This window comes from Herpailurus yagouaroundi, unplaced genomic scaffold, assembly GCF_014898765.1.
Source record: "Herpailurus yagouaroundi ecotype Mexico unplaced genomic scaffold, PumYag 164, whole genome shotgun sequence".
Taxonomy (NCBI): domain Eukaryota; kingdom Metazoa; phylum Chordata; class Mammalia; order Carnivora; family Felidae; genus Herpailurus; species Herpailurus yagouaroundi.
Genome location: NW_024412405.1, coordinates 22,917,508 through 22,944,887, shown reverse-complemented (window position 1 = coordinate 22,944,887; position 27,380 = coordinate 22,917,508). Strand labels below are relative to the sequence as shown.

The following is a 27,380-nucleotide window of genomic DNA, read 5'->3' as shown; positions in this document are numbered from 1 at the left end:
TTTAAATAGCAAGAAAAAGATTGACTAAACCAAAAAAAGAAGGAAATTGTAAATAAATTATTGAAAAGAGCTGAAATAGAATACAGATACATAATGGAGATGATCAACAAAACCAAAGACTTTGAAATAAAATGAGCCACCAGTGATTATAAACAGTAATTTTATGATGTCATTGTCAAACTATTTTTTTTGCTGATATTCTTTGGGACTCAGATGTGCCAATAACATTTTTGTTCCTCCATCACAATGCTGTCATAGTGATGTAGTCCATCATTTGTAATACTCTTTGACCTTCTGGATTGAAATAATGAAAACAGCATCATTTTCTGCACACCTACCAAAATTCAAGTATATTTCCTTGAAGGAAGAGATCTGAGATGGAGTCAAATGCAGAAAGCATCCACTTTTGTTGCAAGGGGTATATACCAAACTACTTTATCAGGCATTTAGACATAAGTGATCTAAATCTAAGCTGATAATTGAGATACTGGATCTTACATTCTACAAGGAGGCAGCAGTTACAAAATAAACTGGCGAAAATGCAGGGGAAAAAGAAAGGGCAAGAACATTTATAGCATTGCCAGTAGCTGAAACCACAGTAGAGTTGGTTCTGACTCCTAAGTTTTTAGCATTCACAAGGCTTCAAGAAATGGAGTAAATTGCCTAAAATGACAACCAGTAATTCACAGGATGAGGATTCTAAAGCAAATCTATCCAACAATGGAGACCTTGCTTCTTCATATGAAATACCTTTAGAGAACAGGAACCTGATTTTGATGTTTGGTATGTTTTGACTTGGTCTCATGTAAATGACTCAGATTTAGAAGGCTTCTCTTTTTAAGATTTCCCAAAAAGAATGCTTGACAAGTTAGACAGCAAGCATGTATCTCATTAGCTTCTGGCAAATGTCAGATTTATTTACACATTCTGAGAGTTAATGATGCATTTCTGGATGGTTTCTTATAAGTAACTATTTTCTGTTTAATTTTAGAACACCTTGAAAGTTCTGTTATTTGTGACTTGTGAAAATTCAAATTTTCTAATGGTTTCAGAAAACAAATTCTCTCTGTGTAGAAAGTAATATGTGAATATATCGATTTGTGAACACATGGAGAGTAATGTATAGTATTACTCTATCTACCCTACATGCTGTGTACTTTATATACTCTTTACCGTATAATCAATTTACTCTATAAACTATATATTTTATCTATACTCTATGCTCTATGACACTATTACATGTATATAATACTTCTCTGACAGTTGGAGGAGATATCCATGAAAAGACTTCATATGACAATGTAAACCTGACTCTTCTTAGAACTGTGATTAATATAATACTTCTTAAGCATGGGAGAAATTACATAACAAAAAGACCATGTTATAAGTTACTTATTTCCATACAATCCATCTGTCTCTTATCCAATCTAAGTAAAGAAAAATGATCAGGTTTTTTTTTTTTTTACCATTACAATTGTGTTTAGTCATTCCCTTTAAAAGAATAGCAATCAGCTCATATTTTCCTAAGCAGTTTTATTAGGATAAAGACTAAACTGCTGGAAAACAAACAAGCAAATGAAAGACAATGCCTTAAGTTTGACTCGTGCACATGGAACAATTTAAAAGTCCAAAGAGCCTATGCAAGTGAGGCTTTGCTCTGTGATCTTCTTCTATGGATTTGTCTTCTTCCCGTGTAATTCTCCACCATCCTCACAGATGTTGCCTTCCTCAGCGTGGTTCACGATGTACTTCTGCCACATCAACATATCAGTCCCTAGGCAGGAAAAAAGAGAGGAGGAACAGGGTAAGACCTTTTAAATACCTCTCATTTCAGTTCATATTTTATTGATGAGAACTTGAGTACAGAAGCTAATATAGATGTAAGTCTGGGGATGAGAAAGGTAGTTCACAGCTGTGCAGCCATGTGCCCAAAAAGAAGGAAATAGATTGGAGGCGGGGCGGGGGGCAGCTAGCAGATGGCCAGAGTCCTTCCTGTGGCCACCACATATCTTCCAACAAATTGAACTAACGCACACTTTTTCCAACAAACTGAACTAACTCTCTAGCTGAAGGACAAAGCCCAAGGTCTTATCCTATGGCCACACTCAGCTCAAAGCCCGTAATCTGTGCCAAAAGGACAATCCTATCCATTATGTCCAGTTGTGGATTCTATTACCTGGCAACTTACAAACTAAGAGAAAAATGATCTGCCCTCCATAATCATCCTCACTGTCCACACACACATTTGCCCCAACATTTCTGGGGACAGAACCGTGATAACAAATGGAGGCTTACCTAACATGTACCTAAATATTAAAAAATTATAATTCAAGCAAATAGACTGTTAACTAAATAACTTTCATCTACCCCTTTGAGAAATTCAGAATTCTCAGACTCATTTTTCCATCTATGAATGAATGTGGCAACACATTATAAATGCCCCACCTCGTAACCTTTTTTGCCCTTCTTTCTTTTCACACCTTTCCTTAATGGTCAATTGTGTGACACCTCAGTCTACAAGTCCAAAGTACCCTCAAAGCTCCTCTGAATAGCTGCCCATTAGCGAGCTCTTGGGCATAAGCTAAGGCCAACAGTGGAGCAGACAACTCTCAAGAGATGATGTGAATGAAGAGCCTGTGAAAAACCTGGAGGTCAATGTGGAACTGTTTAGACAGGGTGTCCTGAAGTCCCAGGTGTCTGGAACACGGCACAGAAGTGGAATGTGGGCTCCAGCTGGGCATCACTGCCACTTGGCCTGTAGAATCTTCACCTTGATGATGGGGGCAAAGCTGAATAATGAAAGAGTCAGGCCTGCCAATGAGGGGAGCCCAAGGCAGAGCTCCCTTTGCCTGCGTCCAAAGTTGATAAGGAGAATAACGTATTAGGTGAAACAGGAACAAACAAATGCTACTGAGAAAAAGAGTCCATGTAGAACATAGAATGAGAAACATGTGCATCAGTCCATGATGATGCTGAAATTCTGGGAAGAAATGATAAAGGCTGGTTTTGCTGAATGTTGCATAAGTTCATTGGTGAGAGTCATTCTGATCTGTGAGAAAAACCATCTTTTCTTCAGTTTTCCTTGGCACTTGACTCTGATTTCTGGGAATTTCTTCATTGCGTCCATAATCTTCTGTGGCCAGATCTGAAGAAAGTTGATATTCTCCTTAGAGATGCACTTTCATAAACTATTTCTAGCACTTGTAATTCTAGGAGGCTGAAAACTGTTCTGGAGAAAAACAATCAGATTTTTATAGGCCATAATTTCTTTGTAATTACTCTCTCAAAAGTTATTGGACTTCTCATCTATTTACTTTCCCTCAGTGCAGTATTTGAGAAACAACGCCTGATGTAAGATTTTATTTTGTGTGACCATTTCTCCCTAACTTTGAGAAATGAAGGTACCTTGAAGAGCTCTTGATACAATAGGCTGGAGCAAAAGGTAACACTCATTCTCTTAGAATCACCCCAAGCTTAGGTAACCTTTCTTGGCTGAAAAATCATAAAGAGATGCCTTGATAAATGTTATGAATAACAATTTTATTTTCCTGGTCTTGAGGAATACAAAATGAGATTTTTTAACTCTGCAAAACCTCATATTTCTGGCCTTTTCCTTTCTTCTTGTTTTGAAAGTAAGTAAAATCTTGCTAGAGGTGATTTTTTATTGTAATAATTTGCATAAAGCAGCAAGAATCAGGCAATATACACTCACATTATAGCTTTTTACAACCACTCCCCTAGAGGTTGGTGATCAAAGAGGTTCAATAGCCACGTATTCTGCTTTGTAAGTCATCAAAGACAATGGGTTTACCAGTTATGATAGCATAACGATTCAATCTTTATGGGTCCAGGTTGCCTAACCACCAATCCAATGCCATGTACTTTAGGTTTCTGTTACACAGCAGCCTACTTGGAAGTTTAAAGTCTGTTTTATTTTGACTAAAGTTTATATATTGTCTAAACAATAGAAGTCCCCAAATATAAGAACATAAATGAAAGAACTATAATTTCTAGTCTCACCAGCAGCCACGTGCAACCATGTGCCCAGGAAGACTGGGGGAGTGTCTTTTGGGGTAACAAATGGCATAGAAATTCAACTCTAAAAACTGAAATGCCATTATCACTGCAAAAAGTACTCTACCAAGATCAATAATGGTTGGCCACTTAATGATTAAAATCAATAATTTCCTTTTGCCCATATCTCCTTTCCCCGAACTAATTTCCTACTCTTTAATTCCTCTTTCTTACAACAGTAATGCATTGGACAATAACCCTCATATCTTGAGCATCTGTTCTCTTTTAGTTCATCATAGATTCAACTCCTTTAAGTTTCCTCTTTTTCACAGTTTTTGCCCTCTTTTTTGCAAGCTCAAGATCTCCTTGGTAGTCTACTTTTCTTATTCTATGTTCTATGGTCAATCTTTAATATTTATCTTTACTTCCTAGATTTCTTTTAAAATCTCCACTCCCTAATTCAGATTGTCTGAAAGATATCTCTACATAAGACCCCCATTTTTTTTTCAATTCAGTCTTCCACTTTTCCTCCAGTATCAATTAAAGAACACTGTCTAGGGGCGCCTGGGTGGCGCAGTCGGTTAAGCGTCCGACTTCAGCCAGGTCACGATCTCGCGGTCCGGGAGTTCGAGCCCCGCGTCGGGCTCTGGGCTGATGGCTCAGAGCCTGGAGCCTGTTTCCAATTCTGTGTCTCCCTCTCTCTGCCCCTCCCCCGTTCATGCTCTGTCTCTCTCTGTCCCAAAAATAAATAAACGTTGAAAAAGAAAAAAAAAAGAAATACATTAAAAAAGAACACTGTCTACTCTTTCTCATCCTGATTCTGTACCGTTCCTCATGGTATCTCATTCTTCGTTTTGCATAAAATCTTTGTGTTACTATTTCTTTTTGTCAACATCAACATATTATTCCATGTTTATGTCAAATGCCCAAAATAAAATGCCCATAGAAAGGCTATATCTTCTTATAGGACTCATACATTAACCAAAGTTCTTGTCCTTACTCTCCTCTTCAAACGTCATCTTCCCAAAAGATGTACTGTGGAATACTAGGATTTGTCTGACATCATTCCAGGTACCCACTATTTTGCAACTCATGCTCCTCTTCCCTGTTTCTATCCAAAGTTGAGCAAGTCCTTTCAGAGCAAATGCTTTCTGAGTCTTCTCAAAGTGATGCAAGTATCTCTGAGAAGATGCTAGTGGAGACGGTGAGGTGGTCAGTTCACTTTCCTGTCTAATGTGCACAACAGCAATGTGTAAGTTTGTCATATGTCCAAATTTTGCAGTGGTTGCATAATTTGGGAAAATTAAATTATAAGAGAAAAAAGAGAAAGAGAAAAAAATTTAGAATTTTTACATTCATAGATCATAAAAATGCATACAAGTAGATTAAAACATTAAATACGATTGCTGATGCTGTCAAACGCCAGTTTCAAGACTTGTGTTCCTTTCCTTGGGTTCCTTATCTTATGTCCAATGTATATATTCTCTTAGGTGATGAGTCATCATTGGTTTGATTTTGTCTGTTTGTTAGCTATTTTTGTTTAATTCAATGACTACATTTTTGTTTATAGATTTTTTTCATTTTACAGAGTTTTTATTGTTTGTGCTCTTTTTATGTGATTTTTTGTCACAGTTTGTAGCCCACTTTTCATTTTAAACATTTTATTTTATTTATCTATTGATTTATTTTTTTTTATGGAGAGAGTGAGTGGGGAAGAGGCACAGAGGAAGAAGGAGGGAGAGAGAGAGAGAGAGAGAGAGAGAGAGAGAATCCTAAGCAGGCTTCATGCCCAGCATGGAGCCCAACACAGGGCTAGATCCCACAACCCTGGAATCATGACCTGAGCTGAAATCAAGAGTGGGATGCTCAACCAACTCACCCAGGCACCCCTCACTTTAAACATTTTAAACATGCTTATTTTAAATGTCATCATTCATATTCTTTATTATATCTCTAGTTCTTTGTAAATTATTTATTGTTTATCATTGTTTTCTGTGGTATCTGAGAGCCCTGGGACGAAAAAGTCTTCCTATAAAATATTTTATTTATACCTTGCAATCCATATGATTTGTCTACATTCTTTTTTTTTTTAATATGAAGTTTATTGTCAAATTGGTTTACATACAACACCCAGTGCTCATCCCAACAGGTGCCCTCCTCAATGCCTATCACCCACTTTCCCCTCCCCCCACCCCCCATTAACCCTCAGTTTATTCTCAGTTTTTAAGAGTCTCTTATGGTTTGCCTCCCTCCCTCTCTAATGTTTTCCCCCCTTACCCTCCCCCATGGTCTTCTGTTAAGTTTCTCAGAATCCACATAAGAGTGAAAACATATGGTATCTGTCTTCATTCTGATCACTTTTTAAAATTAATTTTTGATCTTGGGGTGCCTGGGTAGCTCAGTCGATTAAGCAACCAACTCTTGATTTCAGCTCAGGCCATGATCTCACAGTCTGTGTGTTCAAACCCCATGTCAGGCTCTGTGGTGGCAGTTCAGAGCCTGCTTGAGATTCTCTCTCTCCCTCTCTCTGCCTCTCCCCTGCTCTCTCTCTGTCTCAAAAATAAACTTCAAAAAATTTAAAGAACAAAATTAATATTTTTATCTATAATTGTAAATTCATTTGTGATTAATAAGCATCCTGTTTCCATGCCTCATAGCTGAGCCACCGAGATAAACATTTATAGTCTCAAAGATAAGCCAACATTTCCTCAATGCTGATCTAATGCAAGATGCTCAGTTTCATCTCCCTGTGAGATGTGCTGACTGTGAAGGTCTATGGCATGGCCAGTTTTCTGACTGGAACTTATGCACATATCACCTTCTGATACCCACTGAAATGTTTGGCTCTAGTTCCCACTCACGGTTCTTCTTCATCTTCTTTCTCCTTGTAACTTGGAATTAGTTTCTTTCTTTCTTTTGATTAAGTACATATTCTTAAAACATTAACGAGAATTTAAAAAAAAATGTTTACTTATTTATTTTAAGAGAGAGAAAAAGAGAGAGAGAGAGGGAGTGGCAGAGAAAGAGAGAGAGAGAATCCCAAGCAGATTTTGCACTGACAGTGCAAAGCCAGACATGGGGCTTGAACTCATGAATCACGAGACCATGACCTGCGCCAAAACCAAGAGTTAGATGCTTAATCTACTGAGGTACCCAGGCTCCCTGAATATGTATATGTTTTAATACAAGGACCTATTCTCATTAGTTCAGTCCACTGTGTTCACAAGAATCCCCTCCTTCCCATCTGAGTGCAATATTTTTCAAACATACAGACATTAATCTTGATTCTTTAAGAAAAAATGTAACCCTTACCACATAGCTTTATTTTACCTCAGGCTCTAGGTCCTTGCCCTCATTAGCACATTTCAGCAAATCTGAAATATACACTCAAGAATAACATCTTATGAAATCTCATAGCACTAGGCTGGACTTGGTACTTTAAGATACATGGAACAATTTAGGAGGGCATTGTAAGTGCCATCTCTTGAAAGATTTCTCTGTCAGCATGATAGCTCAAGTGCTTCCTGACATTTTTCCAGATGAGATAACAATTAATCCAATAGCCATATACACAAATATTGGAGCACAAATAGTCTCTGATGCACTGCCATATAAAATCACAATGACAGAAATATTTTGCTATCTGTCCAAAGTTCCTGCTATGGGGGTATGATGGAAATTTATTATCAGAAAAATGACAAAGATCACTTTCATTTTTAAAAAAATTTTTTAATGTTTATTTATTTTTGAGAGAAAGAGAGATAGAGCATGAGTTGGGGAGGGGCAGAGAGGGAGGGAGACACAGAATCTGAAGCAGGCTCCAGGCTCTGAGCTGTCAGCACAGAGCCTGACACAGGGCTCAAACTCACAAACTGTAAGATCATGATCTGAGCTGAAGTCAGATGCTCAACCAACTGAGCCACCCAGGTGCCCCACTTCTTTGTTTATTAATGTTTTCATGCTATGTCTCTCTGGATAGGTATCCTGAATTTTATTTTTTAACCCACCAATTGGTTACCAAAAAGTTGGTATTTTCAAGTTAACCACTTATGTCATTCTGGATCAAACCAAAATCTGAAATCAAGCACCATTTTCCCATACAAAGATTTAGATAGAGTAATAAAAGCAGATACTATGAGTCAGTGGAGCTGGAGGGTAGAAATCATCATTTTTATTAATTCTGATCTTGTGTGTAAAGTTGGGGATTTTGTCTTAACCAAGCTACTACATTGTAAGTTTTTAAAAATATAAAGGGGGGTTTTCTGACACTGTTTTCTGGATGTTAGTTTAAATTTTTTTTAATCAGTTAATTAAAATTTAATTATAGTAATGTTAGTTTAGAGCCACATTAACTCCACCAGGCTGAGAATTCAAGCCCACAGAGTGTCTTTTGGTGTGAAAAGTTCAGAGACTTTTCATTAGGAAACCAGATATATTCTCAGTGCCTATCTATATGTTACATAGTTGATCTAAGAATAATTACTTTCCCCCACCAAAGTCTAAAACATTAGTAGTAGTACGTAATGTTATATTTGCAATCTTTCTTTACTGGGAGATAAAGAAAATAATTACATAAAAAATATTTGTCAGACATTGTTTTTAAGAACCTATGCACATTGTTGAAGAAAAATATTCCATTGGCTCAAAAAAAATCTTTTGAAATTATTATGCCTTGCATTCGTTTTGGTATAAATCCGTGAAAATCAATCATACATGGAGAAATAGTCATCATTCTTTACCTCAGTAAAAATATAATACCTAAATGGAATAAATAGCTAATAGGCAGAGAAACTCTACTGATATTTTTACAAAGAAGACATACAAATATCTGACAGGTATATTGGGTGGGGGTTGAGGGAAATTGGTGAAGGTGTTCAAGAGATAAAAACTTGCAGTTATGAGATAAATAAATTCTGGGAAAGTAATGTACACATGGTGACTGCAGTTAATATTGTATTGAATATTTCAAAGTTGTTAAAAGATTAGATCTTAAAACTTCTCATAACAAGAAGAAAAATAACTATATGAGGTTAATTCAACCTATTATGGTAATTAATTCACATTATATACATATATCAGATTACTATGTTTGTACACATTGGATTATTACAATATTATTTGTCAGGTGTATCTCAATAAAACCTTGGGGAAAAACATAAATACTTAACATTAGTAATCTCTAAAGTCCTAAATTGGTAATATTAAGTTTGATTGATTAAGATAGTATGTGCCAAATATTTCCATTATGAAATTTAATCTTTTGTTCGTTTTGTTAATATTAATCTGTAACATGATAATTTCAGACTTTTTGAATACCCCAGCACTTACAGTCTAGTGATTTCTCATTAACTTATGGATTTTGCCTGAGTCAGTTATTACCATAATGATCATTAAATGGTGACTTTTCTATTACTTCTTCTAAATTTTTAGTAAGTATTCTTATATAAGTAAGATGCTGTTCCCCTTTTAATATTTTTAATATGAAGTTAATTATGTGCTATGTGATTAAATGCACTGTAACATAATTATAATATGTTAAGTGATGTAAAAGGAATTTTGATTTGTTTGCAAAAGTGTTATGTCCTAGTAAGTATACTTAGTCCATCATTTTACCATGTTCCTCCCATATGAGATCTGTTTATGTCAAGAATATCTTGCAGCTATTGGAATATTTCTAAATCAGAAAGTTTGAACTGCCATGGAAATTCTATGAAATTTTACATTAGGGCAAATATAAATTTGCAAATACCTAGGAAGTCATGAGCATGAGTGTATACTTTTTTAAATAATAATTTGGAAGACTATTGAAATAGTAATTGGTGGAACTTCCTGTAATGGAATGAAGTAAATCCTTCAGCTGTATTGAAATGAAAAAGTAATATTATATATAATTTATTGAACCTGAACAATTGCTTTCTGACACAGAGGCAATACCTCAGAGATACTGCGGGTTCATTTCCAGACCAACACTCCAATAACGCAAGTCAAAGAAATTTTTTGGTTTCTCAGTGCAAATGAAAGTTATGTTTACACTATACTGTAGTCTATTATATGTGCAATAGTGTTATGTCTAAAAATGTGCACCCCTTTATTAAAAAATACTTTATTGCTAAAAAACGCTAACTATCATCCAAACTTTTAGTGAGTTCTAATCACTGATCACAGATCATCATAACAAATATAACAATAATGAAAACGTTTGAAATATTACGAGAATTACCAAAATGTGACACAGTGATGCGAAGTGAGCAAATGCTAGTAGAAAACTGATGCTGATAGACTTGCTTCATGCAGAATTTCCACAGACCTTCAAATTGTAAAACAGACAGTATCTGCGAAGTGCTATAAAATGAGGCATGCCTGTAGAGATGAAATAGAACAAGCACACATGCTGGGGGAGCAATAGCCTTCAGGAATTAGACTCATTTTTCTTGGGCTCAATTGAATGCAACAAAAGACGTTTAGTTATTTCCTTACACATTCCCGTTCCAATTAATTTTTGAACTGCACACATGTTCCTTCTCTCACAGTATGCACTACAGTACATTTGTGGAGAGGCTATCCTAGAGATATTAAGACTATCCTAGAAACATTGCATATCCAATAAATGTTATATAGCCTAGCAGCCTGCCTTGTGAATGATCTTTGTGTACTCTCTGACCACGTCTATGTTATTCTCAGAGATATCACAAAGTACTAGCCTAGATCACTTTGAGTTTGGTTGAGGTGTACTACAGATCTTTATAATATTTTTAAAGTTACATCAATAAAAGTATTGTTTGATACAGGTTTTTTTTTTTTTTAATTTTTTTTTTTCAACGTTTATATATATTTTTGGGACAGAGAGAGACAGAGCATGAACAGGCTAGGGGCAGAGAGAGAGGGAGACACAGAATCGGAAACAGGCTCCAGGCTCTGAGCCATCAGCCCAGAGCCCGACGCGGGGCTCAAACTCACGGACCGCGAGACCGTGACCTGGCTGAAGTCGGACGCTTAACCGACTGCGCCACCCAGGCGCCCCATGTTTGATACAGGTTTTAACAGATACCCTTTCATCAGGTGAAGGAACCTTTAGCTAATGATTCGAGAAATGCTTTGTTTCTGTGTTTATTTTTATTCATGAACAGGTGCTGAATTTTTATCAAATATTTCAATGCAATATTTGATTAATTTATTATTAATAAATTATTTATTTTATTGAGATTAATTTATTATTTGTTAATATGTTTCAATACAATAATAAATTAACTTTCTATTTGTTAAAGTATGCAAACACACTGTGACACTTTATGATACAAAGTTCTTTTCTATTGCTGGAACGAAACAAATGTAAATGTGATATATTTTATATATATACGTTGCAGGTTTCCATTTGGTAAGACTGTATTCATGCTTTCTGCATCAATGTTCTTAAATGAGTTTGCTCTACAATTTTATTTTCTTGTACTATTCTTGTCCAGTTTTATAATTGAGGTTTTACGGGTCTAATTAAATGTGCTGGGGAATCCTTCCTCTTTTTCTATTCTCTGAGCAGCTTTTGTAAGATGAGGATTGTTTGTTTCCTCAAAGTCTTCTTTTTTTTTTTTTAATTTATTTTTTTTTTAATTTTTTTTTCAACGTTTATTTATTTTTGGGACAGAGAGAGACAGAGCATGAACGGGGGAGGGGCAGAGAGAGGAGACACAGAATCGGAAACAGGCTCCAGGCTCTGAGCCATCAGCCCAGAGCCCGACGCAGGGCTCGAACTCCCGGACCCGAGATCGTGACCTGGCTGAAGTCGGACGCTTAACCAACTGCGCCACCCAGGCGCCCCATCCTCAAAGTCTTCTTAAAACATCTCCAAAACTATTGGCGATCATTTGTTTTTTCCCTAAAACTTTTTGTAGGAAGAATTTTTGGCCATTGATTCATATTTTATATGAACAGCTACAATTTCATTTATATTAGTTGAGGATATGTTTCCTAAAATATCCATATTACTCCTTTTCAAATATAATGCCATTAATGTTTTCATTGTCCTAAAAGTTTTAGATGTCTTCTACTAATCTATTTGTTCCATTTTCTAAAGTTAATTTTCCTTCTTTGTGCTTTTCTTTTTCCCTAGTTTGCCTTGGTAGATCATCCTGTATTTTTACACTTCTAAAGAATCAACTTTGGGCATTGTTTATTATCTCTATAGTCCCCTCCCCACAAGATGTAACATTTCTGTTTAATAATGTCTGATTCTATTATTTTCTTTCTCCTACTTTTCTTTTTATTCTGTACATTTTTCCTATATTTTGAGTTGAAAATAATATATTAGTACTAACAATAAGAACATAATTCCTTTCATGAATATTTGAGCACTCACCAAGTGAAGACTTTGTTTGACATGTGGTGATACAGTGTTTTGAAAAAAGAAAAGAGCAGTAAAACATTAAATGTACAAGGGCTATTTTAGTCAGTGTTGTAGTGAATTATAAATCAATGCTGTAAAGGAGAAAATAATTAGTGGAGATGGAGAGATGCATAGGACACTTTGTTTAGGCAGGAAGGTAAAGGAGTTCTTTGAAGAGATGTAGTTAGTTCGCTGGCTCTCAGAAGGGTTGGAAAGAGGTAGGTCCCATAGACACTGGGAACAGTAGAGCCATGGTGAGCCAGAAGATGACCACAAGAGATTTGAGTTTACAGCAGAGTTAACATAGGAGAAAGTGGCCCCCCAAAAAGATGGAGAAATAGAAGACAGATTTTCTAGGACAAGGCAGGGAGTTTAGATTTTGTAATAAAGCAATACAAAGCCATTGAATTGTTTAAGCAAGGAAGCTAAACATAAGCTACCTTATGTTCTGAGAAAACCATGTTTACTCTTTTGCAGAGAATAAACAAGGGAAGAGAAACCATAGGAGTGGAAACACAAACAGGAAGCTGGTGTCATTATTTAGGTGAGACGGATGGTGGATTGAACTAAAGTGATATCAATAGGAATAAGGTTATAGTGGCAGATTTGAGTAATATTTTGAAAATATTATTGATGAGACAGTACTCATATTTCTACAAAGCTGAACCCAGGGGTGTGCAGTGTCTACAAAACTTTTTCCTTTCTCATCTTTCACTTTAAATATTCTGTCAGATCTTGCCTTCCTGCCCCTGGATAGTATATTCAGATGCAAAACCATTCTTGGTTACTTTGGGTATTAGAAAACCCATTTTTAGATATTGAAAAAAGCCTAGCTAAGATTAGTGTCAAAAATATGACCAATTATCCAATGTAAGCACATCACCTTCTTTGGCTTGAGTCTTGCCTGAGAATGTTGCAGGGCATCAACCAAATGGTGCACTATCATTTCCTGTCACTGCTTTTCTCCCTTGACCATGCTGCCTCTGGCTGCCCCAGCTGGAGAATGGGGCAGGAGATGAGACAGTGGGGGTGGGGAAGGTACAGCTGAACTGGTGTGTTTGTAATCCACCGCTGTTGTCTTCTGCATGGCAAATCTACTCAAATCATTATTTTCGTTTTTACATGGGGTACATTGGGGCTTTTGGGATGCAAGCTTCCTGTGTCATGGAGACCTCCAACACTGCCATTTCTTTGCAGAGATATTGGCCTTTCAAATTAACCACTGAAGACACAGATTTTGTTTCTTCCTTTGATCACAGAAATGGAACATAGCCTCCCACCTGCATCAGGTCCCTCTGCTCTGCCCACAGGTTAATCCAAACCAGTCTAGCACCTTGAAACTTTTCCAGACAAAAGAGACAGGTGTGTTTTTGCCATGATCAAACTTGCCATATGCTCACAAAACCCCTCTCAGCATACTTCTGTTTGACAGCAACCTAGACAAGCCAAAAATTTTGGGCTCAGAAAGCATCTGGCAGGAGCGGCAGCCTTGAGTCCTTATATCCCTCCACCCCTTCTGACCTCGTCAAATCTCTTTGAACTCCCTGAGCTAGTCTTGAAATAAGGAAAAGCCTCCACCTTTGCAGAAAACAAAGGATGGTAAAAAGCCTAAGACTGATGATCTTTTTCAAGTCCAAGTCATCCTTCTCTCTCAATCCACTGGATCCTTAGTTTTCTCTACAGAAACCTAGATGTACGTGAGGAGGTCAGGACGCAGAGCTGGGTAGTGAACACCTTTTAGCAAATACTGAATATGCACTTCTTCTAACATCTTTTTGCTTTTCTTTTTTTAAAAACAATGTCCATCCTTTAGCACTTATCTTCTCAGTTTAGAGAAGCAATAAAATTATCAGAAATAGCTGAAAAGCTACTTCGTATTATCATTTAATCCTCAAATTAACTCTATAATTTAAGCTTATTTTTTTCTATTTTTCAGAACGGGAAAATGGTACACAGGAAATGTGAGTTACTTATGCATGTTTACATACCTAACATGTAGTAAGCAAGGATAAAATCAGACTATTCAGCCTTTCTGACAAGAAGATAACTCAGAATTCTACAAACTTGGTTTCAAATACTAATGTAATATCACTGAAATATGAAGACCTATGTTCAAGAATATGCTTTGTTTCCTTAAAAATCATGTGGTCTCAAAATGAATTCTTATTTTGCTATTCATATTACTCTTTACAAACAAAAAAATTGAACCAATTATTCCTTTTTTTACTTACATATTAAATCTAGTCTTCTTTGAAAATGTGCAACTGTTTCTGACTTTAGAAAAGTCCTTTACCATACTCTTGTTTTTTCCTCTAAGTAGAATCTAAGAGCAGAAATAAGTTTATTTAATGATAACCAACTATAATTGAATTTTATCTTATACTCAGAAAGGGGAAATTATAATTTCATGATCGTCTCATTAAACATTTTGGAATTTTTCTCCAGAGAAAATAAAACATAAAGGAATGATCTTTTACAGAGGTTATCTGTAGCCAAGGTATCTAGTATTGCTTTCTGTTTTCTTTTTTGAAGAGGGGCTGGCATTTAATTCTAAAAGACTGTATGATGGCCAATCCAAAGGGGGAAAAGGGAAAAAAAGTAAATCTAGCCATTATACATTCTTTGTTCACAAGAACTCAGTGTTCTGATCTGAAATACTCACCACCCACTCTCACATGTCACCAGAAGGAAAGCGTCTGCTGCACTGCTAGAGAAATACTTGTTCGGCTAACCAACAATCACATTTTTTCAGAAGCCCTAGAACAAAGAAAAATAGAATTTATACCCTATTTGAGCACATGTATTTTATTTCATTCAATCCCTGACTCATTTTAAAATGTGAATTTGGGGGCTCTTCCAGATATCGTGCTTTGTATGCCCTAGATGATGCACTAAAAGCTGGTGGCTTAATATTTGATATTGAGAATATTTCCTTCTCTCAGAAGAGGATTTAAATATTCTCATATATCCAAAACTAGAGGAAGTTGTATAATAGGAACCAGCAAAGACTTACTGTCAGAAACTCTGTGTAAAATATGCAACCCTGCCCTTAACTACCAAGGATACTTTAGGAACAGAAAATTTTTTAGAGCTGTAATATCTTCATTTATAGAATGGAGACAGTGATAGTTATCTTTTGGGTTTACTATGAGTACAAAATGATAGCACTTTTACAATTGCTTTGCAAACTAAAAAGAATTCGGCATTATTAAAATATTTTAAGAAAGTGAATTACATAATTTTTGATGTTTTGTTAACTATTTCTGGATACTGAAGTATCATTTTGTGTCCTAAATCAACAGTTTACTAAATGGTATTTTAGTGGTCTGTTTCCAGGGAATAACTTTCACATGGGCATTATCCAGTTGCATATAATGAAATGTGATATACAATCGAGCATTACACATTGAATTTATCATCTGGGAAATTGGAATTGTCAGTCCCTGAGAAAATAATTAAAACCCATGCTTCCACAGAAATATATTGAAATTCATTTCTTGAGTAAAGATACATGTGGGAGAGAAAAAAAAAAGATAAAATTGTTTTTTCTCTCTCTCTCTCTCTTTTGTAATGTTCAGGAATAAAATCTAATTCCAGGAAGAATATAGTGTAATGTGTAAGGAACAACACAACTGTCGATGCTTGAAAATGTTATTTCAGCTGCAATTAGAAAATAAGAGAACATTCTGAAAAATGGTCTGAAAAGTAACTGTTCTAAGAATGACGACAAAAGAAAGACTATTTGTAAGTATGATATTTAATGAATTACTAGTCAAAAGGACCCTCAGCCATGTGAGGCTACATCATTTTGTAGAGTTCCAACCAAAGGTGGAACTCTGAATAGCCAAATATGTTTATATTCTTTTATAACTCCCAAGATGAATAGTTTTTCTCCTAGGACCTTGGACAGCACAAGAGTGATGGAGCCATGGTGAGTTAAAGTATGTCTGGCCTTCTCTTTAATTCTACTGAAATTTAATTATGCATGGCTAAAGAGAAGTGGGTTGGGTTGCCTCTTAGCCTTCAATAATTTACTGTAATTTACAGTACAAAAGCATAAATAAACTTAAATATAACATAAATTTACTCTGTGTCACATAAGTAATTGGTTTGACAATTAAATTAATTTAGCAAAGAAGTAGTTTTCAAATTCTTGCTTGTTTTAAACATAGCCTATAGTTAAATTGAATCTAATTATTAGTTTCCTTTGCTTATTTGTGGCTTTTTAATTTTTTAATTTTTTTTTTTATCTGAGAGGGAGAGAGAGAGGACAGGGGAGGGACAGAGGGAGAGAGATACAGAGAAAGAGAAAGAGAGAGAAAGAGAGAGAGAATCCCAAGTCAGCTCCATGCTCAGCTCAGACCCAGATGAGGGGCTCTATACTACAACCCTGGGATCATGACCTGAACCAATATCAAGAGTCGGAAGTTCAACTGACTGAGTCACCCTGGTGCCCCTCTTAGTTTTTAATGTACATTAGTGTTTAAAACCAAGTAACTTTCACTCAGATTGTTCATCAATACTCAGGAAAACAAAATGGGCTCACTCTTGGTGTTGTACATTCTATGGGTTTAGACAAATGCATAATGGCATGTATCCACCATTAGAGTAGCATACAGAGTATCTTTTTAAAAATTTTTTTAAATGTTTATTTTTGAAGGAGAGAGAGACAGAGTATGAGTGAGGGAGGGGCAGAGAGAAGGGGACACAGAATCTGAAGCTTGCCCCAGGTTCTGAGCCATCAGCACAGAGCCTGACACGGGGCTTGAACCCATGAACTGTGAGATCGTGACCTGAGCCGAAGTCAGATGCTTAACCCACTGAGTCACCAAGGTACCCCTAGAGTATCTTCACTGCCCTAAAAATCCTCTGTTCTCTGTCTATACATCCCTTCCTTCCCCAGCCCCTAGCAACCACTCATCTTTGTACTGTCTCCATAGCTTTGTCTTTCCCAGAATGTCATGTTATTGGAATCATAATGTATATACCCTTTCCAGATTGGCTTCCTTCACTTAGCAATAAGCATTTAAGGCTTCTCCAAGTCTTTGCATGGCTTGATATAACATTGCTTTTTAGGACTAAATAATATTTCATTGTCCAAATTAGCAGATCATTGATCCCTTCACCTCATGAAGGACATTTTGCTTGCTTCCATTTTTAATAACTATGAATAAAGCTGCTAAAAACATCCATGTGCAGGTTATTGTCTGAACATCAGCTTTCAACTACTTTGGGTAAACATCAAGGGGTGATTTCTAGATGGGTAGGTGAAGGGTCTGTTTTATTTTGTAAGAATAGTCTGCTGTTCTGAATTCTATTTCTCTATGTCCTTTACAAGTTTTTTTTTCTTTATTTCTTTTCAATTTCTTTGTGAATAAATAGTATAATTATTTGTAATGATATCTTTTCTGTCCATATCAAACTGGTATAAAAATATGGGTAACAATAAAAAAAAGTCTTCCAAATAGTTTTGAGGCTAATCTAACAAGTGTGAGATCTCTGAAACATTAAGTTCTCAACTATAAATTCTCATTTAGGATCTTAAAGAATGAGTTTCTTCTCTCTCTTTAATTTCCCTAACTGACTCCCTATAAGTCTGAGTTCTTCTCCCAAATATAAATAACATGCATTCTGAATTTTTCACTCTAAGCAAAAGGTGTCACATTGACATTGCTCTGTTTGATCTTAGTTTCTAATTATTTTTGATCATGCTAATACCAAAGGTCTACTTATGGACTTTGTTTTCTATATTCATATGACTAAATAACTCATGACCATAAGAACATAATAAGATGACCTAGGTATAACATGGGCTTATCACCTGTCAGCTAGATGGTCTTGACCAGAAAAATAGTACTTACTTCAAAAGATTTCTTGAGGTAGCAATTTAATACTTGTCTAGATTGCTTAGGACAGTTGAACACTCAAAAGACTAATGAAAAATTAAAATGTACTGGTATCATTTTTTGCCTTTTATTTGTTATTATTTTTGCATTTCCTAATAATATTGGCAAATTTTAAATTTGCTTTGGCACTTAGAGTTGGTATGAGTTGAATTGTGACCCCTTCCAAATATGTACAACTCCTAACTCTCAATACCTGTGAATGTGGCCTTATTTGGAAATAAGGTATTGCAGATTTAATCAAGTTAAAATAAAGTCATTTATTCCAATATGACTGGTATCCTTATGAGAAAGGGGAAATTTAGACTCCACAGAGAGAATACCGTGGTAAAACACAGAGACACACAGACACAAAAGGAAAATAGCCTTGTGAAGATGAGGGAGAGAATGGAGTTACACTGCCATAGCCATGAAATTCTTAGCGCTACTGAAAGCTGGAAGAGGAAAGGAAATACCTTCCCCCGAGAGGTTTCAGAGGGAGCACTCTCCTGCCAACAACTTGATTTCAGATTTCTAAGGCTCCAGAAATGTGAGACTAAATTTCTATCATCTCGATCCACTCACTTTGTAGAACTTTATCATGGAATCCCTAGGAAAGGAACACAATAGCCTTGTCACTGACTATTGCTCGTCTGTCGCTGAACTTTGCTTCACCTGAAGCATTTGTATCCCAAATCGTCTAACAAGGAAGAAAAAGATGACCCTTCTACTTGTGTAACAAATCTTTCTTTTGACTTCTCCTTTTACATTTTCTTAGTGTCCAGACCCCTTATGTCATTTGATAAATGTGTTTTACAGACTACATCACGGCCCAAAATGAAACCTACCTTAGTAGGCTGTGTTTCTCTTTACTGTGCCTCTGCCTCTGGTCTTTGTTAGAGATAATAAAGACTCAATCTCACCACTTGTTTTAGCCTCATAATTGGCAGATAAGTGTCAGCTCCATGTTTTTCAGCCCTTGCACTCCTCAGAAGGTCCAGTGGCCATTATTCAAAGAGAATCTGATCTTATTTACTCTGGTATGCCAGAATTCTCACTGTTGTCCCTCTTAAGGTCCCTGTTTCCTACCAAATGCTTACTACTACAGCCTTATTAAAGTTCTAACAAATAATAAATGAACCATAAGCCTAATTTCCTGCTTCCATGTTTTTGGTCATTCTGCTCCATTTACTTTTATTACAAATACTCAAATCCCTGCCTGCCCATATTTCATCTGATTAATCCTAACCATTATATTTCACATTTTTTAGTACTCTAATTTCCACTTTCATTGTGACCTACAATCTGGTAATCTCTGCAGTTGGACATGGCCATCAAGTCTCCCCACTCTCAATTATATAAAGCATATCTGCCCCTGTCAGGGTTAAATCATTCCCACCAACTGCAATCGTTTTCCACTAGCACTATGAGGGGAGAGTGTTCCTGGTCCTTACTTTTGTAGATTTAAGGTTGACTCCCTGGGGGAGGAGTAGAGATGATGGAGTGGAGTTTCACGGGTGGCTTCTCCTCCTTTCCTGTGGTCCATAGACTCTGATCTTCCCTGTGAGCCCTGAGCAAGGGAAAGAGAGCAGCCCTCCTGTCTGGCCCTAAGTGGCTCCTCATTTGTTTTCTGCCCAACTTTTATCAATTTGACTTTTAAAAACTGTGTCTTCTTAATGGCTTACATGGTCTTGAAAGATCAGTCCCAGGTAAACAAACTCTTGGCCTTCTCTCTCTCTCTCTCCAGGTTTCAGATTACTCCATTACACTGTAATTTCAGTTTTCTAATATTTTCAGGAAAAAAATATCTAATTTTCAGTTTGTTCAGCTCTTGGTCAGTTGTCAGAGTGTCAACAGTACTCTCTCTAGCTCCCTGTTCTAGCTGAAACCTAGAACTTGTCTGGATTCTTTTGGAAAATTATGTGAAATCGGTTTCTTTAAGAATTCTTCTCATACACCATCCCATATGCACTTATTAACAGCATAGGTCATCCTTCGTTTTCTTTTCCAATGCCTATGCCATAGCATAATTGATAACCCTTTTCCCTACTTTTTGAATAATATTATTTTAATATTTTTGGGAAAACTAGTACCCTCCTTTCACCCAAGAGCCTCAGAGAAGGGTTTTTTGCTTGTCTTCTTGTTTTTTAATTAGGCCAACATCAATGATTATTGAGGTAAGTTTGACTAGTAGGGGAGGAATTTAATTTCTTTATGCTTTGAAGCCAGGTATTATTGTCATTGTGTATTTGTACTTTCCTCTTCTAGATTTGAAAGAAGACTTCAGCTGCTTCCATTTGACTTTCTAGATAGGTTCTTCTTTCTAGCTTGTCTCTTGTTCCAGGTGGAAGACCCTGATGGAAACTGAAACCACCCCCTCTAGCAATAAGAACTGCCCTAAGCCAGCAAGACCCTGCCTGTGTTGACTCCAAGGCAGGGATCATTTGCCTTTCAGTGCCTATCTGCACATACTCACCCACCTTTGCCCCACAGTTTGCCTATCTGAACCCGGAAGTCTTTTTGGTTCTTTGGAGACAATCTTTGAGACACTAGTCTGCTGTCTTCCCAGTGTCCCTCACTGAAATAAATTCTTTTTTGGTTTCACCACCACCCCTTTCTCTGCCTTTGGATTTTGTCAATGATCAGTGACTGAATGTGGTCTGTTAGGGACCCAGAGCTGGGCGCTCTTGCCTTCTTGCTACAGATTTAAACTCCTTTGAGAAAAGCAATTATTCCATTTTTAAACTCTTTACTATGCAGTGTTTTCTACAAATTAAGTATTAAATAGGTATTGAATTTATTTAGTTTGAACACTTACAACTATCTACTGAGACCAAAAGTCCCAATAATGACTACTAATAAGAATATTCATTCCACTCTTTCTGCCTTTCTTTGTTTTCTGAGTTTGAACACCTACAGGATAAGTAGATAAACATGTGATAAAACTCAAGTAAATTATATAGATTGAGTATAACAGATGATACTGCAAACATGAAATAATCAAGTATTCAGTAATATTTATGGCATATTAAAATGTGGCTCTCACTACAAGGACATCTAGCACAAAATAAGAAAATAAAGAAATTTATCTAATCTACTCCATTTTTCTTAATATCCTCTCAAGAAATTATTAAAGTTAGCTACACAGGTATTGTCAGAAAAAAAATTTTATAATGTGGGTCCATGTGAAGCCAAATAACCCTACTTGAAGCAGAGTGAAGAGATTACAATCAGCCAAAAGGCACCTTGAGTTCGGGCTGTAAATTAATGAGGGCAAAAGGGTTAATAATAAATAAAGAAAGGAATAAAGGGACAGATGGAGTGACAAGAGAAGCAAATTTCATTTTGTTTCTATCAGGGTCAGCTTTCATCCTGTCCTCCTAGCACTACTTCCTTTTTTACTCAAAACATAAATAAGGAAACAGACTTGAAAGAATCATAAACAGGGGTGTCCAGGTGGCTCATTCATTTAAGGGTCTGATTTCAGCTCAGGTCATGGTCTAATGGTTTGTGAGCTCAAGCCCCACAATTAACTGTGCACTGACAGTGCAGAGCCTGCTTTGGATCCTCTGTCTCCCTCTCTCTCTGCCCCTCTCCCACTTACTCTCTCTCTCAAAAATAAATGAACATTTAAAAAAAGAATCAAAAACTGATTTTGTGGTTTGAAAAGCCCGGTGGTGATGGTATATCCACTAATGGAGGTGGGCAGGGACAAAAATGATCCCAGAAAAAAATATATTTAGTGAAATAATGTGGATATTTATATCAAGTGTTAAAATTATGTTGCCTAATTCAGCCACCTTGCAAGACATTCTAAGCCCAGATTTGTTTCCTCATTACTGATTCCCAGCTGTTCTTAGTACTCACTTTCCTCCCAAGCTGTTTCTTTACATGAAAATGATTAAGACGAATAATTTGCTTACATAGAAGTAAGGCCAATAAGTGTTCCTGGTCTTGAAGATTTCCCAAATATGTTTTTTGCTGACTTCTCTTTTTTCATGTTGATTATCTACTATATATATATACATATATATATATATTTAATTTTTTTAATGTTTATTTATTTTGAGAGAAACAGACAGACAGAGCAGGATGAGCGGAGGAGTGGCATAAAGAGAGAAAGAGATAGGGAGACAAAGGGAGGGGGACAGAGAGAGTATCCCAAGCAGGCTCCATGCTGAGCAAGACCCAAGTTTAGGGCTCCATCTCAGGACCATAAGATCCCGACCTGAGCTAAAACCAAGAGTCAGATGCTTAACTGACTGAACCACCCAGGCACCCCTACAATTTATATTTTTATGTGTATTAGAAAAATTTTCTTAGGCAATGTATAATGTCACATACTCTTTAGATGACCCAAAATTATTTGCATGCTTAAACATCAGTTTTCTCTCTTAGTAACCAAGGGAAAGTGAGAAAGTTTAAAGTCCTAGATTAAAGAAAAAAAATACAGGGGCACCTGGGTGGCTCAGTTGGTTGGGCGGCCGACTACAGCTCAGGTCATGATTTTGTGGTTTGTGAGTTCGAGCCCCGCATCCGGTTCTGTGCTGACAGCTTGGAGCCTGGAGCCTGCTTCGGATACTGAGTCTCCCTGTCTCTCGGCCCTTCCCATGCTCATGCTCTGTCTCTCTCTGTCAATAATAAATGTTAAAAAAAAATTAACAGAAGCCCATCATCCCAAGGCTATCTTATCCCATGGTGCTGCAGTCTTTTGTGTAACCTACTGTGCAGCATGCTGAGATCAGATAGGGAAACAAAATACCGTAAGTAAAAACAATTGCTATGATGTTTGGGCACCTAAACAATTAAATGACCATCAGTATAGGACTTTTTCATAGTTAAAAGAAAGTAAGGAAATATGAGCATGACTACAAAGAAAAAAGAATTTTCTTTTGGTTTTCATGTTGAAACCAGAGGGATTCACCTTTATGTAATCCTTGGGTTGCTACTCTTCTGTGTTTTCACACAAGGGGTTATCTTCTTTGCATTTGAATTGATACTTCTTCACCAGATCCTCCTCAATTTACATCTAAGACTTTCCAAGTGAAGTTTTTCAGTCATACTACAGGCACAATTTTCTTCCCAATGTCGGGGCTATTACTGTTCTAATAACTGTATTTTTTTTCTTTTTTAAAAATGTTTATTATGGGGCGCCTGGGTGGCTCAGTCGGTTAAGCGGCTGACTTTGGCTCAGGTCACCATCTCGCGGTCTGTGAGTTCGAGCCCCGCGCCTTCGGGCTCTGTGCTGACAGCTCAGAGCCTGGAGCCTGTTTCATATTCTGTGTCTCCCTCTCTCTGACCCTCCCCTGTTCATGCTCTGTCTCTCTCTGTCTCAAAAATAAATAAACGTTAAAAAAAAAAGTTTATTATTTTTGAGAGAGAGACAGAGACAGAGAGCAAGCAGGGAAGGGGAAGAGAGAGGGAGATACAGAATCGGAAGCAGGCTCCAGACTCTGAACTGTCAGCACAGAGCCCGACATGGGGCTCAAACTCACAAACTGCAAGATCATGACCCTAGCTGAAGTCGGATGCCCAACCGACTGAGCCACCCAGGCACACCACTGGGCTTCTGTTAATCAGTGCTTGCCTCCTTCTCTCAAAGCCTGTGGTCTACAGTACTACTCTACCTGGAGAGCCTTTGTAATTAGGAAAATCTCCTGAAACCAAGATGGGGACACAGGCCTGAGTATCACAATTCTTCTCCTAAGCAGATATAACCAAGCTTTTGAATTCCCTAAATTCCCCACAGGCAACTTCTGAATTCTTAATCATGTTTCCAGTCCTGTCTGGTTCTGAACCCCCCTCTCCTGAAAGCTAATTTTGCTGAAACTCTTGCAAATAAGTTTTATGTTATGATTCAAAATCTGTAAATATATAGTAATCCATATCAGCATGGTTATTGCCCAGTGAAATGTGGTACATTTTCAACATGATTATGGATATTAGTTTTGAAAACACGTTTTACTGGGTTGAAGAAAATGGTCCCATCAAATTGAATCAATAAAATAAGAATGGAACACAACAAGTAGATCTAATTTTTAACTGTACTCCTCCCTTAATACTCATGCCTAGGCATTAGCACTATGCTTTCACGGTTTAGCCTTCCCAAACCCATCTATGTATATTTAATTATCACTGTACCTCTTGTAGACAACATTAATTTGCATCCTTAAAAAGGCTATTCCTCTTCCTGAAATGCCCTTTCCATTCTCTCAACATATGCCAATGCACCTTTTTTCGTTAGTTTTTTTCAACATGTGTTTCCTTCCTTTCCTGAGCTACTGTATTAAATAAATGATTTTGCTTTTCAAATAATTGTACAGAGTGATGGTATAGGGTTGCCATTATTTTGTTTTCATTTAAAGGATAAGGAAAGTAGCAACCGAGAATAATAAATGCCATTTCTTCAGCAAATACTCATTCATTCAAATTAAATCTTCAATATTTTGTTGATGAATATCTATGTAACAAGTATGTTGTGCTTTTTACTTTAATTTTTTTGTGCCTGCATTCACTTTGCATTCACATTATGTTCCCACCTAAAGACATATCAAGTACTGGAAACCAGGATCAGGACTCAGATTTGCTTCCCACATTTGCATGTAATGAATTTATATGTTCTTGATAAACATTCTCTGATGGACTGAAGAGAAGCTTTAATATAATCTGGACAATAACATTGAGAATCACTAAGTGTTTTGGTTATTTTCCCAACATTTGAGTGAAAATCATTTCATTGTACTTATTACTAAGTATATATTTAGTGCTTCTCATATTCCAGACGACAGGCTGGGTACAAGGAGTAAAAATATGAGTAAAATAGGACTCCTGCTTTTGGGACTTCACAGTCTAGTAAAACGAGACAGCATGAATAAAAATATTTCCAGTGCTGTGAAGTAAGTGCCAATTAGTGTTTCTATGGTGGCATGGGAGGCAATGGAGCAGATTCCTGTACCTGATGGCCTCAAGGCCTCCTCTCATGGAGCACCTGAAGACAATCCTTTCTGGCATAAGTAACTTGGAATCTCAGATTTCTTGAAACTTGTGTGAAACCAAAAACTTAGCCTTATATTTCTTACTCCCTGACATTTTTTTTTCTCCATGCCTAACAGGTTACCTGGAAGACATTAGATTCAGAATAAATATTTTTAAAAAATAATAAATATTTTGTGAACACAGGCTTATCATACAAATAAAATATAAAATGCCTGAAAAACCCAATATTTTCAAAATACTTACCTCATCTCTAAACAGACCATGAATGGCCATAATATGCTTCATAATTGTTATGTATCTCTCTTAGTGTGACTGCTATATAATTTGGGTAAAGAAATATTCATGGATTTGACTAGAGGGTACTGCCCAGAAGCAATTTAGAGTGTTACATAATATTTGTATGATGTATACTGCAACACCTTTTTTTGCATTATATATAAAAATATAAAAATAGATAAGTACCTTAAGTAAATAACATAAATAAATTTCTAAATAATATAATTACATAAAAGTAAATTATATTTATTTTATATTATATTTATAAATCTAATACTATATATGTATATTTCTATATGTACATGGATATATGTACATACAGATGTATGTGTGTATATATATTGCACTTTGAAGTCCATATGGCCCAAAGGGACTCGGAAGACAAAAATTTGTGTTCTATGAGTGAGCACAGTCTGCCCAAATAGAACTTCTTTGAATTCTCTTCAGGAATGGCAACTCTTGCCACATCATTTTCCTGCTAGTTCACAGCTGTCAGTTTCAAATCCAGGATCAATTGCAAGACAGGCCCATATAGCATTCTGAGAAAAAATGAACAAAAGGACTGTTAAGGAAGGCAAAGCCGCAGGTATTTTAAAAATTGATTTGTAAGCGAACTGGGGGCTACTTTAGGGGAACACATACAGAAACTGATGATAAACCAACACCTCTGTTTACCTGAGAAACAGACACACTCAGGGAAACGTATTTGACTTCAGTTCAGTGGCTTTAGCATGAAGCTTGGGTATGAATGAAAAAAGGAGACTTTATACAGCTAGTCACAGTTTTTCCTGACCATCTTTTTTGCCATTGTCATATTTGCATTGTTCCAACATTTATTCTAAATAAGAAAATGCATCAACTTTTTATTTTATTTGATATTTTGTATTTTGTATTTTAATATTTTATGTAAATAAAGTATTTCTTTCAGATTTTAGAAAACTGATCAAATAAAACTACTATCCTATTAGTAAACATTAATTAACATCATGGCATTTCATTCAAAAATGTGTCCTTTAAATTAGACTCCTAATATCCTTACTCTGAAATTGTATTAATCTAAGAAACATTTGTATTTCCTTTGCTGTCCCCATAAGTGACAAATTTTAGAAAACTATCTCCAATGGACCTTGCCTGTACGTAAATTATCTAGATAAAATACTGGAGTTTTTCTCCTTATGTGATGGAATTTGAAGACTTCATTTTCTCATAGCAAGTTACAACTGCAACTTTTCTTTAAAAAAGAAAAAAAAACAGAACTAACTCCTTGGGTCCTTTAAAAAATTAATCTTGAGAATTCAATTTCTTTTACCTCCTAATGTCTTAAATTTCAATCATCTCTTTCATTTTTACAGGACAAGAACAGCAGTTTTCCTTAAATTGCTAAGTTCTATCTAGTTCAATACATTTTCTACCTTAGGCTTTTCCTGAGCATCCTATGATTACTAAGTTGTAAAAAGAATAAAATGAGACTTTTACTTCTTGGCTGGGTGAAAACAATAAGTCATTGCACTCTGGCTTATTGTCAACCCTTAGCAAGGAGGAACAAATAGCAATTGTCTCTTGTGATCCAACCTGACACCTTCCATAGATTTCTAAGGTCAACCCAAACAACACCTTATTCCCTTTCCACACTGCATTATACCTAGGCTTAAAATTTAACTTAAAATTCTATCTAAATAATTCCAACTAAATACAAGAAACCCCAGCGGGGGTGGGGGGCGGGAATTTGTGTCTTGCGAGGTAGGTTTTTCTTTAAAGTTTTTTAAAATAGGTAATAATATGGCAAATATGAATTGGAAGTAGAATTAAAAAGTTCATTGAAAGTTCTCTATATC

General features: G+C 36.3%; 1 long non-coding RNA gene across 4 annotated transcripts in view; it reads right to left on the bottom strand.

Moving 5' to 3' along the window:
- Positions 1-1,513: 1,513 nt before the first annotated feature.
- LOC121037805 (uncharacterized) overlaps positions 1,514-27,380 on the bottom strand; it is a 126,385-nt gene continuing 100,518 nt past the window's right edge. For 2 of the 4 annotated variants that reach the window (XR_005793994.1, XR_005793995.1), the window contains 2 exons: positions 15,054-15,148; positions 1,514-1,774 (listed from right to left, as the gene is read on the bottom strand). This is a non-coding gene — a long non-coding RNA (uncharacterized LOC121037805). Of the gene's footprint in view, positions 1,775-15,053; positions 15,149-25,872; positions 26,085-27,380 lie in introns of those variants that run through there. The other 2 variants (XR_005793992.1, XR_005793993.1) reach the window with 1 other exon arrangement.